General features: G+C 41.4%; 1 protein-coding gene across 5 annotated transcripts in view; it reads right to left on the bottom strand.

The window, feature by feature from the left end:
• The window catches only part of ZNF521 (zinc finger protein 521), a 685,278-nt gene that overhangs the window by 50,680 nt on the left and 615,891 nt on the right, over positions 1–18,707 (bottom strand). The gene's annotated exons all lie outside the window — the stretch shown is intronic.

The following is an 18,707-nucleotide window of genomic DNA, read 5'->3' as shown; positions in this document are numbered from 1 at the left end:
GTCCTGTTTTGTCATGGTGCCGAGTACCACAAGGGTATACGGTGAGCCCATGCATTTTCAACCAGATCCTTAAGAAGAATTTGGAGTCCTTAGTGATGCCCTGTAACTCGGTCCTGGTAAAGTATATTGACGACCAGGTGATTGCGCCAAATACTCTGGAAGCTTGCATAATTGACACTATTGTTTTACAACTACTTGGTGAGGATGGACATAAAGTGTCCCCATATAAGCTGAAGTACTGTTTGAGAGAAGTCTTGTATCTTGATCATTATATTGAGAAAGGAATTAGAAAGGTGTCACAGGAGAGAATGTCTGTTGTTTTGCAAATGAAACCACCAACAACCAAGAAAGAGGTCAGGATGTGTTTGGGAATGGTGGGCTACTGTCACCAGTGGACACCCAACTTTTCCCTACTGGCCAAGCCTTTACAGAGGTTGACACACAAGGATGTGTTGGATCCGGTGCACTGGGACAATGACTGTTTGGTTGGCTTCCTAGAGATGAGAGAACATTTTGCCGTGCCCCGGCACTAGGAATGCCTGATTTCAATAAAGTGTTTGTGCTTTTTTGCAGTGAGAGGGAGGGCTCCACTCTCTCTGTGCTTTCACAAGCACATGAAAGTGCCGTAGACCTGTGGCTTACTTTTCAGCTACATTAGATCCAGTAGCAGCAGCATTGCTATGATGTATTAAATCTGTGGCAGCTGCAGGTGTCAGCATAGAGAGGTGTGAAGGCATTGTCATGGGTCATTCTTTAACGATATACATGGCTCACTCCGTGGAAATACTGTTGACTCATACTCACACACAGCATTTGACAAACAGCCGCATGACCCAGTATGAGGAGCCGGTAGCTGAAAATATAACTTTAAAAAGAAGTTCTGTGTTGGAACCTGCCACCCTGTTGCTTCTTCCTGAAATTGACAATGATGAAAATGAAGTGGAGCATGCCTGTCTCAATGTCACTGAATTTTGCACCAAGAAAAGTCCAGCTATAGAAGATGAGCCACTTCCTAAATCTGATTTTGCATTGTTTGTGGATGGATAGTGCTTACAAGACCATGAAGGAAATCTAGGAGCTGCTTATTCAATCTGTACAGTTTCAGAAGTAGAAGAATCATTGTGACTCCAAGGAGTGTTTTCAGCGTAAGTGTCTGAATTGATTGCGCTTAGTAGAGCATGGTATTTCTCGGACCAGCAGAAAGTGACTATTTTCACTGATGGTCAGTCCATCTTTGCTGTTGTTTCTGATTTCGGACAGTTATGGTCCCAAGTCGGTTTATGACCTCCTCAGCCTCGCCCCTTTCACAATGGGGAGCAAGTCCAAAAACTCCTGAAAGGATTACAGACACCTGCACAAATTGCTGTTGGTAACTATGCGGCACATTGTAAGGGGATGACTATGTTACTGTTGGCAACAGATATGCCTATGAAGTTGCCAGATACTTTGCTCACAATGCTTGTACCTTTAATGGAGAGTATATAAATGAGGGAAAAGACGAGACCAACTACAACCTTTTGTTAACTACAGCTGATACATGGGAGGAAGTCAAGAGGTTGCAGGAAGAAGTGTCAGAAACAGAACAGCAGAGCTGAGTCAAAGTAGGTTTAGTCAAGAGAGACGAGGATGAGATTTGGGTTTCCGGAGATGGGAGACCAGTGTTGACTAACAGTCTTTTATCTCCAATGGCCAAGAATTATCACGGTCCTACTTATGGGAAGGGATGCAATGGTACGGGTGTTTAGGCAGACTAGGCTCAATCCAAGGTTCAGGTTAATGGCTGACGTATTGTGCCACAAATGTACTGTGTGTCAACAGAATAATATGGGGAAAGGAACTGCAGTAACACTGGGTCACATAGGAAGATCAGGTGGTCCATTTAATAGAATGCATTTGGATTTCATTGAGATGATTGTATGCAATGGACTGAGGTACATGTTGTTTGATGTATGTATATTTTCACAATGGGTTGAGGTATATTCTGCAAGAGGGAATGATAGTCTCACAGAAGCAAAGTTTATGTTGAGGGAGATAATACCAAGATTTGGCTTCCTGACTTCTTTGGAATCTGAAGAGGCATGCGTTTTAACAATGAAATCCTAAGGATGCTGTGCGCTGCTTTACAAGTTGAACAGAGACTGCATTGTAGCTACAGACCTGAGGCTTTGGGTCTGGTGGAGCAGGTCAATGGAACTTTGAAATCCAGGCTTGAAAAAGTGTGTGCTTCTACATCCTTGAAATGGCCTAACTCTTTGCTGCTTGTGTTGCTGAGTCTCCGCAGCATAACTGATCGGAAGACAGGATTGTCCCCTCAACGGATCATCATAGGGAGGGCAATGAAATTGCCAGCTGTGCCTGCAAATGCGCTTGTGAACATTACTGGTGATCTGATATTTGACCACTGCAGAGGAGTGGCTGATGTGGTGCAGTCTTTGTCTCATCAGGTGGAAGCCACCACAGCCTCACCTCACCAGGAGCAATGTCATGACCTCAGCCTCAGTGACAGGAACCTGGTGAAAAAATACATATGAAAGAGTTGTGCAGAGCCTCGCTGGTATGGGCTGTTCCAACTGATCCTTGTCACCATGACTGCTGTGAAGTGTGGAGGGCTCCCCAACTGAGTGCATTCTGCCCACACTCGCCGAGTTCCCTGTCCCATTGATTAAATAAAAAACAGAACCTCTCCCAGAAGCGCCAGTGGTGGTCGACAGACCACGGCAGCAGGTTAGTCAAGTTGTAGGGGTTCCAGCAGGAACCTGAAACAGCTCTTATTCAGTATAAAGGGGGTCCTGGAGAGTTGGTTGTCAAAGCTGAAGAAGGAGTGGCTAGTCCTGTAGTTGTGACTAAGCCATATTCTGACTTCAATGAAGGGCCTAGTGTTGTAGTATCATGAATGGCTGCCTGGAGAATGTTGGCCGAGAAGGCAGGAGAGGGGAGACTGATCCCGGGGGGAGAAGGTGACCTCCCAGTCATCCCTGAGGACACTGAGAATTCTGATCTGAGTGATGGAGAAGTAGAAGGACTAAACTCAGAAGGTCAAAGTGAGAGAGAGTGCCCTGTCGGAGGTATTTTTCCCCTGAATGGAAATGATAGGGAGAACGAATTCTGGGAATTCAGGGATCATGTGAAAATTCAACTGAAATGTCGGGAACTTGATCTTCAGTTTGATCTTACTTTTGAACTTCCTTTCATACTAAGATTGAGTGCCCTGAGACATCTCATCCTAAATGTGGCTGAGTTTCCTTTTCAGGATGCAAATGAGTTCTCTGTGCTAGTTGATGAACTCAAACACTTAATTCTGGTACTGATTGTCAATAAACTTGAACCGTTTCTCATTAGAGACATTTAAATAGACTTTGTAGTGAAGAAAGAAGTGAACCATGGCCTGAGGCAGCTGAAGTAGCCAAAGGCTGTCTTTTAGAAGAACACGGAGTAGAGCTAAGGAAGGATCATAAAGACATTTGTGCATATTTTTGTTGCATTTCATTTGAACTTTGGTTTTGCTGCTTGCACAGGTGGAAATCAATAGAGAAGACTCTGCAGCCATAACTTTCCACTCAAAGGTTTAAGCTCCAACGAAAAAATGGAAGCCAATTTTAATGCTAACAGTTTCAGGTGCATCATAACAGGCACATTAATAGCTGTAGTTGTAGAATTAATCATAGTGCTTACAGGCTCCAGCTATGTATAGGTCAGCAGAGATTAGGTTTACTGTTTCTTCTGCTGCACCACACCCTGCTAATAGTAACCTACAGTTGATGGGGGCTAAGAAGTTTCACGCAGCTCTATCAAGAGGAGATTATTCTTCTAACGCTTATTTTAGATTATTATATGGATATATCAACACTATGAATGCGAGAGATTGTTATGTTTGTACTCAGTTGCCTGCTTCTTTTGCAGAAGGTATTACCTACCATCACATTATCTTGACATATGGAATTTCTTGTAGTCTTTATCTAAGCTTATTCTATAGACAGGCTAGTTTCCAACATTATTTTCAAATTATTATTTAGTCATTTCAGAAGTAACTATATTCAAACATTAGATTGAGAATCTTTATTTTAAAGGTGCAGAGATTGCAGGCAAATAGTGGGTGCCCCTTAAGTCATTAGACACTACAAATGCACACTGACATAATTTGATTTGTTCAATGTCAGATATGGAGAAGAAATTGTTGAATCTAGTGGAAAGTAAAAAGAGAGATCTAGAGTCCAAATGTGAAACTAATAAAGATCTTAAGAGACATTATAAGTGGAATAGTGAAGAAATTGAACATAAGGTGAAGGGAAATTTGCCTGCTTTGACTTTAGGTTGGCAACATAAGGGAAAGCTGTGTATACACATTGATCAGAGTTATATAGACCCGTTGTTTTTAGGATTGAGTGAATGTGAATATGTTTTTAGTTTGAGGAGGAAGAATGAACTTCACTTGTAGGGACAGTATCCTGTGATTTCTGGATTGTACTTTATTTGTAGACAGTATGCATATTTTATATTGCCCCATGAATGACATCGTACATGTTTTCCCAAAGATTTACCATGTAAAACATTTTAATGATCCTGTATGGGAAACAAAACCTGGAGCTAGACAAGGTGCAGCAGAAGTAGCAAGAGATATGTTTGGCACTATAATCCCATCCGTAGCTTTAATTCTGAATGGTCTGACAATTAGAAAGTTGTCTCTACTAGTACTGTACATTCTTTATCGCTTGTAAATACTAGGCCTAGGCGGAGCTCTCAGAGTTTAATTCTGTGGAATTCCGCTGACTTACCAAAAAACTCCATGGGATTATGCAGAGTATGTTATGTATTTCTCGGCCACTCCTAATTCACAACATAAACCATTGACTGGAATGCTTGAAGTACAAAGACCTGCCATTTACTGTGCCCTGAGGCAGTCCACGTGACAAAATGGCAGTGCTGTGCCTTTGATATGGAGCAGCGGTGCTACCGGCGGTGGCCAAACAAACTGCCTTCTCATCCTTCGGCTGCTTTCATGCCCCCTTCATGCCCAATCCTGAGCAGTGAAAGAACTCAATCATGTGGTTAGAGTGACCTGTTCTGATCTGTTCAAAGTGAGCCCTTACTTGCTCGCCTCTTCCGCTGCTCCTGTCCGCTTCTTCGAAACAAGTGCTTCGGTACCATACCAGTAGACCACAGACCTTAGCAGAAGAACTATAGTGTAACTCCAGAAGAGTCACATCTAATCACACCCACAGATTAAATTACCCTCTTAGCTATACCCCTGGAGACGAGATGAAGTTAAGTGTTGTAGGGGTACTGTTAAGAAGCCCTCTTCTCTGGAGTGGGTCTTACCAGTGAAAACCTAGTACCACTACTTACTAAAATGAACAACATTAAGTAGCCTGAAAAAAAATACAGACTGGCGCAGAAACAGCTGTACCATTTAACAAGCCTTAAATATGAGAAGCAGAGATGATTGCGAACACTATTTATCTGTGCAGTATTATTATTAACTCACTTGGAGCGGCGGCCCTAATTTGATGAAATCCCTCACAATATGGTTTGCATAGTGTTTACAGTTCCCCCTGCATGAGACTTGCCAGATTCTACGCTTAATGCTAAGTACAAACCCCATAGACATATTTATAGCTAATTGTGACTGTCAAATACTTCAACCCGAGGACAGAGTGCAGAGAGCCCCATGCATCAGCCACTTGCTAGGCTCACTTCGGGGATCCCTGGAGACATGCTTATGTTACAGCTTGGAAGATACCACTGTAGGATGAGGTCAGGAAGTCCCTCGCCCAATACTGACTCCAATCAGCCCAATTTGTACCAACGGACAGTTGTCCAAGTGAGGACACCTCCATATTTATTTGAATTTTGATATAGCGCTTTTACTCTAGAGTGCTAAGTCTTGAAAACGTCATAGAGGAGGCTTGAGCCTCCAAACGAATACAAAGATGCCAGATGTTGGCTTTCCTACATCATTCTTAAGCAGTAAGACAGGAAGAGCTACCAACTTAGATATAATTGATAGCTTGTGTTAGTCACATCATCCTATGAACCGCTGGGCAACTGTAAAAGCGCTCAAAGCAATGTTAATTATAAAAAGTGAATATACAAGCTAAACATATTCAACTTGGGAAAAGAAAAGAGAAGAAAAGAAAAAAAGAAAAGAAAAGAAAAGAAAGCAAAATATCAAATTGTGCTAAACTGTTTTGCACTAAGTCAATAGGACACTCAGGAAATTGGGCATTGTCAATGAGGGGGACAGATGTTGGGAAAATAAAGCAAGGTCCCGTCTGGGGCTTTCATCTGGCTCATGGGCACTGGAAGTCCAGGTTAAGTGAACAGAGTGAGATTTGAATGGGAGGTTTGTCTTGTCAGTAAAAGTTACGTTCATTTTTTTTCCCGGGAGCAGAAATGTTTTAAGCTGAGCTAGACTGTGGGCACTGTCCCAGTGGAGTGAAAAACACCCAGGTAGCTTTTCCAAGAGGCTCCATGGCAGCAAACTGGCAATTAAAAAGCCCCCATGCAGAGGAAGTTATTCTCCATTTCGGATTTGTAACAGCTGCGACTGTGAGCACTTTGACTTTGCTGATGGTGGGGGCTGTGAGTACCACAATGTACCCTTACAGGACCATGGCATCGGCAATTGACGTCAGACACATTCAAGCAGCAGTGATGTGACAGAAACAGAATGTGTTTGGACGTATCTAGAGATATCTAAAAACTTGGAGCACCGCGGGCAGTTTTAAATCATGGGACCCCCAACATATGGATCAATAAAACTAATAGAGCAGATACGATTGCTATATGGCTTTTACTATTTCTAACAACTTGTACAAATAAAAATGCAGGTAGGAGCAAAATTGAAAATATTTTTGTGATTATTTGCCAGTTTCCTTGATGCCGACATGTGTTACCATATATATTGGCTGTACACTTTGTTGATAAAAAGAGAAAGACCGGTGAGGGACATTATAGATGATGACAAAGATACAATAGAGATCATCATTAATGCACTGGATGATTTAGGAATGAAACAGGTCATCTCCCTTCTCAATCGCTCAGCAGTCCATATCCTACATTCCATCTTCATGTCTCACAATACCTTCACAGTAGGTATTCCAGTACTTTTGGTCAGGCTATTTTCAGGTACCACTTCATATCAGTTTGAATAATGTCGGTGATACACCTAAACCGAAGCCACTTAATATGAAACAAGGCCTTGGCATAAAGAACTGAAGAAAAGTTAGTTTCTGCTTTAGACTACACTCCTTACAGCTGATCTCGGCTTAATGTAGATGATGCATAAGCCTTTAATACTTGGATTTCTAGCTCGCTTGACAAAATTGCACCTATTCAGAACATTAAGTTGTGTAGAAGAAAGTTATTGTCTCTCTTGTATTTGGAACAGTTGAGAGCAGCAAAAAGTCATTGGAGAAAAGACTATAGTACAGCAGCTAAGGAAATGAATCCTATGGCTGTTCGGAATTACTAACAACTTATGCAAAATTCTTGCTTTGCTTTTTTCGCCGCTAGTATGGAGGGCAAAAATTCCTACTAAAGACGTTTTCACTATTCTCAATCGTTTATTCTCTCCTTCTGCTGTTCCAACACTATCCATCATTTACAGAAGTTGTATAATGATATGGCACAGTTTTATAAAGAAATAACATTTTTGATATGCTTTGATTTGTATGCCTCTCTATCAGAAATGCCTTCTGCTGCTGCGTCTAGTTTTCTTCAACTTAGTGGATGGCTGTCGGAATTTGATTTGATGATTGTCAATGGGATCAGTACCCCAATGACTACCATCACATTGGACCATGGCATCTTTGCCTCACTCATGGATATTGGTTCTGGCTAAAGCTCTTGTGGTTCCCAAGCTTCTGGAAATTTGCAATAAATCTCTCAGGGAGGCAGAAGTTCCTGCCTGTTGGAAGCATGCTTATATAGTTCCCCTTCCCAAGAAACCGTTTACGGATATGAATATTTTTCCAACTTTAAACCCATCTCATTATTGTCGTTCAAGACCAAGTTAATGGAAAGTCATGTAAACTCCCTGCTAATATTATATCTGGAAGATATTCAATTGTTGGATGAGACACATTCTGGCTTTATATCTGCTCATAGTACTGAGATTGTGCTCTTAGCTGTAGTTGAGGGTCTTAGAATCACCCTGGACCAATGAGGATTGACCGCCTTGGTTCTTCTTGACCTGTATGAAGCACTTGCACAGTCTCACACTCAGTGCTCATTGATAAATATTGGATTCTCCGGTCTGGTTTTGAGATAGATTAAACTATTTTAGCTGAAAGATCCAATTAGATTTTCTTGTTCCTCTTCCAATCAGGTAATTTTAATTTCCCCAACAATGCTCCCAAGGGATTATCACTTTATCCCACTTTATTTACTGGATATATAGCACCCTTAGCCATTCTGATTAGATCGTTTGGGTTCTGTAATATGTCATGTCCCAATTATTCTAAGGTTGTCGTCTTTTTGGAACCAACTGTCCTTTATGGTGCTCTGACTGGTGGTTTAATTTACAGAGACCATTATCTGTTCCTACCACTTGAACTAGAAGTCTGGGTGTGTTACTTGATTCTAGTCTTGATTTTACAGATAGAGAGTTGTGCGTTTGATATCGATACGGACCAATTTATACGTTTTGTACCTTGGAATCTGAATTTCAGGTGATTTTACGCATATAATTTCAAAATTATTTTTAATAAATACATTTTAGTTTTGCTCTTGGGCTTTCACAATTCTGGGTGTTGAAACAGGAGATATCTGGTGCTATAACTTTTACAGCTTTCCTTGGGACTTTACTCTATGTTACACTTGGTGATGGTTTACTATGAATTCTTGAGTGCTCTTCTGTCGTTTTTCATTTACTAGGCAAGGACTAAGGAGGAATGAGATGTATTTGTACCAGAGTGTGAGATAAATATATTTTTTCTTTGCTTATACTTTGCTTATTTGGGTTTGCAGCCCTGAAGAAGTCAAGGATGCTTGATCTAGCATGACGAAACACGTGTTGGCTGCTTAGAATTTGGTTTATATTGAAGGAATACCTAATTGAATGTTTTGGATGTACGGACAAGAGAAGTCTGCTGTTCCAACTGAAGAATACTTGATTTAAAGACAAGAAGAATAAATGTATGGACATTGAAATCTTTATTTGTGGATCATATACATTTTGTGTGCTCGGGAGGATTTTTCTTTAGTTTTGTTATCTGCACATGTGGGTAGGGGAAGGGTTGTGTAGGTAACCAACCCTTCTTCCCCTGCGAGCACCGTTAGATACGAAATGTAATTTGATACTCTGACCCAGATGTGTAGTTAAGCGCCCTTTAGTTTTCCTGGTTACTCTAGTGTTCAGTTAGCTTGATTCTAGTCTTGCTTTTACCATGCAGATTATGGTTTCCAAATGCTTTGGCCTTTTATACTCCATTTGCAAAGCTCTCCCTTATTTGCTATTGGTCCATAAAAGGGCTGTTCAGGTCTTAGTCACCTCTCTGCTGGAATATGCTAATTCTTTGTAACTGGGTCTCCTTGCCTATTTTTAATAGGGTACAGATGGTTCAGAATGTGGCAGCTTGTGTAATTCTCAATCTCTCAAGGAGTATGTCTGTTAGACATCTTCTTCCTATCTTACACCGGCTGGCAGTCCAATAGAGATGTACCTTGAAAGCTCTGTGCCTGGTTTACAGAGTTATCAATGGTGTATGTCCTATTTATGTTATAAGAAAGGGTTGCCTGCACAGGCCTTCTCATGCTTTGTGTTCTTTGTGCGCTATGCTCTTGCAGGAGCCTTGGATTCAGAAAAGCCGGAGCAATGGCGGATCCTTTTCTCACAGTATTGCTCAGCTGTAGAACTCTATTCCTGTCTCATGCAGGCTCGCACCTACCTAACTCTCCTTCACGAAAAATCTGAAAGCGTGGTTCTTTCAATCTTCTTAATTTTGTTTTGCTCATGTTTGTGTTTTTAGCACCAGGATGCTCTTTTCTGGGGTAGTGGCTCGAGCTTTATAACTGTCATTCTGTCATTCATTCATTCATTCATTCATTCATTCATTCATTCATTCAATGCTATGAATGTAACTCTCAGAGTTGATCAGTTGTAGGGTGAAAAATAGGGCAATGGGATGCTCTGTGTTTTTTTAAACAAAGATAATATGCAACTATACCTATAATGAACCATAACGAAATATTAAGAACAGTGTGGAGAGGAAATATCTGGGCAAAGTGGTTTAGCGAGAGTGAAATCGGGGTCGCAATAAAAGTGGGAAATTAAGAGAGAGACATGGAACTTGTTCATGGCACAGGATAAAGCACCTTACACTTGTAAAGCTATATAAGGATAATTGCCCTCAAAACAGCCACTAATCAGTTTCCAAGAACCCCACCGACCTGTGTGACAATTACGGTATTTACTACATTATAACAGGGCACACATGAAAATGTTATCTTTAACCTCGACAGCGTTGTGCTGCCGTTTAGCTAGTTTCACTCTTCAGAAATAACATATACATACATACACAGAACTCATTTTAATTATTTTCTTGCTTGCATGTAAGGTAATGATGGCAGTGTATTTCAATGCAGACTCATAAACTGCAGCCATGGCGAGTGTGATCTATAACCCTCATATGCTTAAAATGTACTATGCCAGGTCAAACTAAATTCATTGTAATAAAGCAGAATAAAGTCGCGTAATTGGGAAGGAGAGCCTGTGAATTATTTAACCCGAAGATAAAGGATGCGTCTAGTCTATCTGTCCATTGGACCACAGGAAGAATTTGCAGAAACTCAAAAGTAAGCGATAAACAAGTGCGCGCAGCAATACTTCCACACATAAAGAGGCAGGCAGGCAGGAGGGCGGCCTTCTAATCAGTCCTCAAAGGAACCCCCGATAAAGAAGTGGCACTTATTCTAATTTAAAGCTTTCACCTCCACATAATGTATCAAAGAATAGCTTCATTAAACTGTCTGGAGCTGGAAACAAAATAACAGAGAAAATAGCTCCCCATAAAGCTTGCACAACAACAAAAAAAACGGTTCCAGTAAATGTCGTTCATTTTAATTCCATTATAAAACACGTGCTTGCGATTTCTGCAACAATTTGTTATTAATCAAAGTCTTCAATGTGGCCTAGTCCACCTGCTGTTCAAAAACACAGCATTGTGAGTCCTGCACTTGAGAGCTCAGGCCCTAGTATTCACAGTGACTTTTTGTGTAGGTATTACAATTGTCGCTCCCTGTACAAAGACAATTTAACATTTGGTGGTTGAAGCCACACTGTGAAGACTAAAGCCTAACTGTTGAAGAGCAATTAAACGTGTTGTAATTAAGATATAAATGTATAGAAAACATCTGTCAGTAAATATAAACATCTGTCATAGTCAATATCTCAAGAGCTGTAACACGATGGGAATAGTTGTTCCTCTTCTGGGCAGATTAAGACCTTTATTAAAGGAGTGGAAATGAGTGTGATATTTATTGCACCTGATAGATTCTGAAACAGCAGGGATAAGTCTTAGTTGGGTGGGAAAAAACACACCAAATTAAGATCATTGCCTGAAAATGGGGCATAACATGCAGACTTTGATGCTTATCACACCAAAGTCTACATGCACGTGGAGGAGTGTGGCTCAATGGTTAGAGCAGCAGACCCTGAAGCAGAGTTCTGGCCAGGGACCAGGGTTTGATTCCCGCCTCGGCGGGGCTCGGGCTCAATTTCCTCGGACCTGTCTATTCTCGCCTCGGTGCCTATTCTAATCACGGGCCCCACGCTGCAACTCTGGGCAATAGCTTGCTTAGCCTCCACACCAGCGCCCCAACAGCGCTAAGGATGCCTGGCTTCACCCTGGGGGTGCCCAGGAGTGGACACTTCACAGGGAAAGCCAGGAGGGGTTCCACAGCGGTATGAGTATCAGCGCCAGGAAACCGCAAAAGGCAACACCGCAAGGTGGCTGCCTGGTGACAGTTCGCTCTATAAGTACCTTGACATTTACATTTACACACCAAAATCTACATGCTGTTATTTACTGGGTATGTGTTTCCCATAGGAAAATTTCTGGGGTGGGGTTAGTGAGATTATCACACAAATCATAAATGAGATATGTGCAGAAAGAATAGCTACCAAACATATCACAGTTAATCAGGCCGCCAGTAATTGGGCCTGAAGTATCTATTTTGCCACTCAGGGGCTTATTTACACGCCCCTTGCACTGCCGGTGCATCACTGTTAATATGGGAAAAAGTGGCGCAGCAGCAGTGCAGGGGGCGTGTAAATAAGCACCTCAGTTTCTTCCATTATGATTGTGTTTCACTCAAACACCAGCTAGCAATGGGAAATACAGCAGTCAAAAAGGACATGTAATGATGTAACTGTATTGATCATAATCAAGTACAGTGTGCTGCATATACGTTCACTGTGAGTGATACTGGCCATAATGTGCCTGAAAGCACATGTGCGCCATGGGCCAATTAAGTGTCGGATAAACATAATTTTAAGGTGATCAAAAGAATATGATAGGGAAAGCATGGTGGTGGTTTTTATTGAGAAAATTGGTGTCTCAATCTCAATGTGAAGCTCTGATTATGGTAGGATGACAGTATAAAGAGGGCACGTATGGTGCCCTCGAGTTTGGCGCACAAGGCTCCCTGCCTGTGTCCCTAAATTGTGGCCTTTTTTGCGTATTGAAGGTGTTTTTAGGTCTTGACTCCTACTTATATGAATGTGTTTAGTATTGTATACACCTAAAGACACCCAACAACAAAGGTAGCTGAATCCACACTCTACAAAACCGCAGGCACAAATTGTACCCAAAGGTCGTCTTTGCCCTCCTACTCACAACTGCATCGAGGTGTTGTTATTAGGATTCTTTAATGTGCAAAGATAGTAAAAATTAACATTTTAAAGGGCTTTACTACCCTATACTAGCTATGCTTTATGAATACTAGTGTTTAAAACGTTTACAGAGATTCCTGAAGATCCGAAAAAATCTTGAGATTTAGATCACACAGGGGTTCCTGACACTTTACAGTCTCTTTATCACTGACTTACTACTGTGCTGCATTTGATTGTCAGATAAAAAATGTGATCTAATAGCTTTTTTTGCATGGGAAGATTGTACTCTCATTCGCATTATGTCCATACTGCAGAATTGAAAAGGACATAACTTGAATGATGCAGAGTAAATTACCTAATTGGTATTGCAACTCTGTCTCATTAAACTCCTTTCTTTCCTGATCAAAATAATCTACTGTGCATGTCATGAGTACAAGATGTGTACAGCTCTCTCCTATGCAGCCCTCAGTTGCCTCCGATGTATGCTGGGCAGGCCCGGACTCAACAGCAATTGACCAGTATGTTATTTTTGTTGCCTGATACTCTGGACGGGGCAAGCATGATATAGTAAATGGAGGGGGTTAGTACTAATGGTACAGAATATCCTATCATAGGTTAATTGCGTTTCATTATGGTTACATCCACTCTTTGCTATTATAAATGTGTTAGAGTATTGACTGCAGAAAGAGATAGGTGGATGGCAGCCATGTTGGAGCGGTGACATATGCCTGATGACTGCCTGCCCAAAACAAATAATTCCACACAAATCTTTTAACTAAAATGAAGATCTTATTTTACTTTATTCATTGAATGTTGGTAAGTACTATTGAATAGAAGTGCTAAGTTCTTTTTATTGCTAGGGAGGGAAAGGGAAATATGAATGAGTGAGGTGACTAGTGAACTACTATGGCCTTGCAATAGAAGCGTGAGTAAAATAGGTGGAACTTCTCAGTTTTGCAGAAGTTCATGTTTAGGGCAGAGGATGGAGGTATAGAATATCAGTAGCAAATATCGCTCTACCACAATATCATAGTTAAAATATCAAACATCAAAATATGGTAGGGCGATATTTCCTTCTTGACATTCTGGACTGCAACCGAGCAGATGTGACGTGGAGGAAATTCCAAAATTAGAGGCCTCATATTCTAGAGAAAGAAAGCTTCAGAGAGGGTGACATTAGATATCATATCAGTTAGGTACGAAAGATGAATTTCTTGCGGTAGTTCGGGACATACGCAAAGCAATCTGAATTCTGTGCACTCTAGGTGATAGTCAATCAAGGGATTTATATCTGCAACTGTATGACCAGGAACCTGTAGGCTGAAGATAAAGCAGCCAGCACAGATCCGAAACCACTGCAATGTGGCATCCGGATCCTCATGTACATTCTCTGGCAATAACCAAGACAGACAATCACCACCATTAAGGTAATTGCAGTCCTCTATAAAAGTGTCAGAAGTACAAGTTCCACTGGATGTTAGAGTGTGTCCTCTGTAGCAATGTTTACTTGGTGTAAAGACAGAATGCCCCTTTAAATATACATCATATGTTACACATATTTGCTGAGTGAGTCTTGGTTGTACCCATTGACAAAGTCTACCCAAGTCAGAAAGAGGTGAATTTCACCACCCCAATGAGCAACACCTCTGTGTTATATACATTGAGATTAAGTAAGGCCATTTGTGATGAGCTATGGGTGTGGCTTTGGCACACAGCAACTTGCTTGACCCTCCCAATGTGATCATGGGTGTTGACTTACATATATGTGTCATTGGTATATGCATTTTCTCATGTACCTTTGGTAACTGTGCATTTTTCTAAGTTCATAAATATATGTATTGATAAATAAACTGACACTTCTCTGATAAACAGGTTGGTTTCTGAGGACCATGTGTGTACCAACCAAAGTTATATGTTGTATAGAGTTAGTAATAAGGCCTAGAGTCATGCAAGATTTCACTGAAGAATCAATTTCAATTTTTAGACCAGTTCTTGCTGCTGGTCTTGCATATTGAAGCAGCTTTATTCCCCTGGTTTGTTTAATTTTTTATGTAATTATTTTATTTATTTATTTTATTTCAATCCACAACATGAATCATGATACCGTACAGATCAATAAACTTCAAATACAAAAAAAACAGGTATAATCCAATACAAATGATAACCAGCAGTACATAGGTAGCATTACCCAATTAACCATAACCAAGAAGGGGGAAAGAGGGAGAAAAACAAAAAGAAGAAAAAGAAGAAAGAAAACTCCAGAAAGGGGAATTCCAGACAGCTGTCTTTGATATTACAAACTTATGTGTTCAATCAAAGGGCCCCAGATCTGTAATCCTAATTGCCGCTTTCGTTCACCTTTTAAAGAATAAAGACTATACTCCAGGTTGTATACTGCATAGAATTTAGCCCTCCACATCTCGAACGTTGGGGCATCTTTCTGTAACCAAACAGAAGCAATACATAACCTTGCCACTGCTGTGGCCATGAAAATGAAATACCTGGTTTTATGAGCCCCCTGCCCCAATGATTCAACATCCCCCACTCCCAATAACATTTGTTCAGCTGAGATATTAATACCAATCCCAGTGATCTCCGTCAAAAACCTATCAATGTGTCGTAACAGTTGAGCTACGTTGGTGCACCCATAGAAGATATGAACAATATCTGACTCTTCTGCCCCACAACTTAAACATTTCCCATCATTAATGCCCCTCCACTTTAACATTTTTGCAGGGGTATAATACAAACTGTATATTGTCTTGTAGTGTTAGGCCCTTAGCTTAGCAGAAACCAAAATTCTTTCGGCCATCTCTATAGCTGGTTCCATAAATACCCCTTGCCGCCCCAACCAATGCCTTCATTTAAGATCCTGCATCGTTAAATCATCCTGCTGTGTATCTGACAAACAGTTGTATAATACACCTATCTTAGCATGACCCCTTATAGCCTCAACCAGGAATTGGTTTCTACCCCTAACCTGTAGATATTTGAAAACATCAGTTCTACCCAGTCCATATTTTTCAGTCAGAGAGGAAAAAGAAAAAAGGCCCGCGGGCTCATATAAGTCACCAATTCCCCCTATACCCTTGGACCTCCATATAACCATTAATAGATCCCAAAAAATAGCAGGTAGTAGAGCTGAAGCATCCGTAGGGGTATAAAAACATATCCCCTTGATGTGAAAGCTGTTACGGACTGCCTTCCAAACTTTAATTGCGGTTATCAGGACTTTAAACCTAGTTTTCTTATAATAGCTTGGTTCCAAAACCCGGAATAAGCAATTCTTAGCTGTCACCCCGAGCAGCATCTGATATATTGATGGTGCTTCAGCCTTGTTACCTACATCTTCTCCAGTAAGCAGAATACACATATTTTGTAAAATATATGCAAAATAATAAAATTTAAAAGTAGGGACTGCCCACCACCCCCGACTGCGTGGTAGTGTCATAAACTTAAAAGCTCAATGGGACTTACGCTGAGCCCACATATCGTCTGCATAAGCCAGAATCCTAAACTGATACTGGCCGCAATTCACTGATCTAATCTTATTGCTATTTTCCAACATAATAATAAAGGGATTGATGTACAAGGCAAACAAGAGCGGGGAGCACGGACAACCCTGCCTAGTTCCCCTCATGATACATACTGGTTTGGACTCCTTACCCATTATGCAAATCTTGGCCGTAGGAGATTTACACATAGTTTGAATTGCCTCAAGAAACCCAGGCCCAAATCCCGCCCTGCGTAATACTGCCGATAAAAATCCCCAGGAGACACGGTCAAATGCCTTTTCGGCATCTAACAGTTCTAGATCCAAAGTAGTATGTTGTACCTTTGCAAAATCCAGCAATGTAACATCCCTCTTAATATGGCTGACCGTGCCCCTGCCAGGGATAAAGCCATGTTGGTAAATAGAGAGCAACGGAATGATAACCCGTGTCAATCTTGTTGCCAGGATTTTTTAGCATAGATTTTCCTGTCCTAATTTAATAGGGATATTGGCCTATAGGAGCTCGGTGAGGACGAGGGCTTATCTTTTTTCTTAAAAACAATGATATCCGCCTCATTCCAGGAGGATGAAGCATTTCCATCCCGTGCCTGTTAAAAAGTAGCCAACATATCATTTTTTATCTCCTGGAAAAACATTTTGTAAACTTCAAGCGGCAGCTTATCCGGGCCAGCCGCCTTACCGGTAGCTAGCACCTGAATCACCTCTTCTAGCTCCTCTAATGTGATGGGGGCTTCCAATATTTCCCGATCTGCTGGATCTAACATTGCAGTGCTTGGACTTTATACCCGCCCTATGCCTGGTCGATTGTCAAAATCACTTCCATTATATAACTCTTCATAGAATACATGGAATACTTCCAAAATCTCGTTGTAAGTGTCCACTGTCATCCCCCGTGAGTCAGTCATAGTGTTAATGTGGTGTGACACTTCTTTAGATCGCAGCCTTTGCACAAGACACCGCCCTGTATTTACACCAAACTCGTAGATCTCTGCTCTAAAAAGTTTATATTTACAAGCGATCGCCTTACTCCATACCAAATTAATTTTAGACTTACAGCGCGCTATCGCAGTTTGTAGTTGATCTACAAGAGCTCCAGAGGATATCCCTGCATAAGTTTCTCCTCTGCTGTTCGAAGGTCATCAACCAATGCTTGAATTTCAAGTTTAAGTTTCCTCTACCTGAACAGTCCATAGCTGATAACTTCCCCCCGAAGCCCAGCTTTTAGTGCATCCCAAACTATGGGCCTGGAAACTGACTCTCTATTAATATCAAGGAACTGCACTAACCAAGTTTTAATATGGTTCACAAAGTGAGTATCCAGCAGTAGCTTCCAATCAAAAGAGAGGGAGCTTACCGAGGTAATTCTAGAAATGGCTGAAATATCAAACAGAGGACCATGATTAGCTGTAATCCGTGGCCACACCTGTATCCCCGCCCCGGCTGTAAGCGCCCATGAAGTAAAAAAATAATCTAACCGGACCAGCTTATTGTGTGGATGTGAATAAAATGTATATCCTGGATCTGAATATTTCAGAGTGTGCCACACGTCCACCAGTCCGTGATCCACCAGTAACTGTTGCAGTGCTCTAAAAACCTTTGGTTTCCTCCCCTTATAGTTATTACGTGTCAGCACCGAATACTGGATCCTCAGATGGATGGTAAGGTCCCCGCATAAAATCAGTGGGGTCGGCCATGATGCAAGCTCTAAGTTTAATTTATCCAAAACTGCTGCCTCTTCTAAATTTGAGCCATAGACTAAGCATAGTACAAACTTGGCTGCACCTATTACACATTCCGCAATAGACCACATGCCATGTTTGTCAGCCAATGTCCTCCCCGTACAGCTAATCCCGTGTTTCACCAAGATAGCTACAACCCTGTTTGTAGTAGCCTGTGATGTACTAACTATTAAGGAAAACCCAAGCTCAGTCAAAACCCTCCGCTTACTCCATGGTATATGTGTTTCCTGTAAACATAATATATCAGGTTTCATTAACTGCAGGTCAGCTGCCACTCACAGCCTTTTTTCCCTACTGTTTAACCCACATACATTAAATGAACATGCGTATCCCTCGAGTCTTTGCCCTACCCCCATCTCTGAAAAAAACCTTGAAGCAGTCGACGTCAGTACTGCTGCTTAGACTGGTTAGACTTCCTCTAACTTCCTCATGTTGTGAATTGATCTTTCCTCCCACATAACCCACCACAGTCCAACACCCCACTTCTGCCCCACACCCCCAAACCTGCCCACCCCTGTACAACCACCCACCGCGCAAGGCACCCCCCCACCCTTCCCCACAAATGAGGCCAAGGGACTCATTGTCGAGTGTAATGGAAAGCTTCCATGCTACCCGGTATCCC

Source organism: Triturus cristatus, chromosome 5_1 (genome assembly GCF_964204655.1).
Source record: "Triturus cristatus chromosome 5_1, aTriCri1.1, whole genome shotgun sequence".
Classification (NCBI taxonomy): domain Eukaryota; kingdom Metazoa; phylum Chordata; class Amphibia; order Caudata; family Salamandridae; genus Triturus; species Triturus cristatus.
Note: the sequence above shows the minus strand (reverse complement) of the source record. Positions and strands in the feature narration are given on the sequence as shown.